A 547-nucleotide genomic window follows, 5' to 3' on the forward strand; every position below is an offset into this window, starting at 1 on the left:
CCCCTTGCCTCCTGCTGGGGACAGGGTCGGCAGGCGCAGAGGACACGGCGGGATGCGGAAGTGATCTCCCGGAGACGCGCTGCTATTGTTATTTTCTTCCCACTCGATACCTAGGATGAACTTGCGTCCTTTCCGTAATCCGCCATGGAATTCTGCTCCCGGCTTCTAGACCTCCAGAGCCAAAGACACCCCAGACAACAGACGCCCATGCGCAGCGTATAGCAGTAACTCCCCAGCTCGGTTTCTGTGCCGTAGTTTACAGTATTTATTATATATATTGTTATTATAGCATTTTTGATACCTCATATTTCTGTTTACACATTTGAAAGCCGCTAAGTAATTCTCTCATTAATTAAAAAAAAAACAAACCACTACTCTAGAGAATGGCTGCTACTACTGCTGCTGTTATTAATCCATTATGGATGCTTATCTTGGGCTTCATCATTGCATTTATCTTGGCATTCTCCGTGGGAGCCAATGATGTAGCAAATTCGTTTGGTACAGCTGTGGGCTCAGGTGTAGTGACCCTGAAGCAAGCCTGTATCTT

Source organism: Fukomys damarensis, unplaced genomic scaffold, assembly GCF_012274545.1.
Source record: "Fukomys damarensis isolate Sample0158 unplaced genomic scaffold, DMR_v1.0_HiC HiC_scaffold_9, whole genome shotgun sequence".
Taxonomy (NCBI): Eukaryota; Metazoa; Chordata; class Mammalia; order Rodentia; family Bathyergidae; genus Fukomys; species Fukomys damarensis.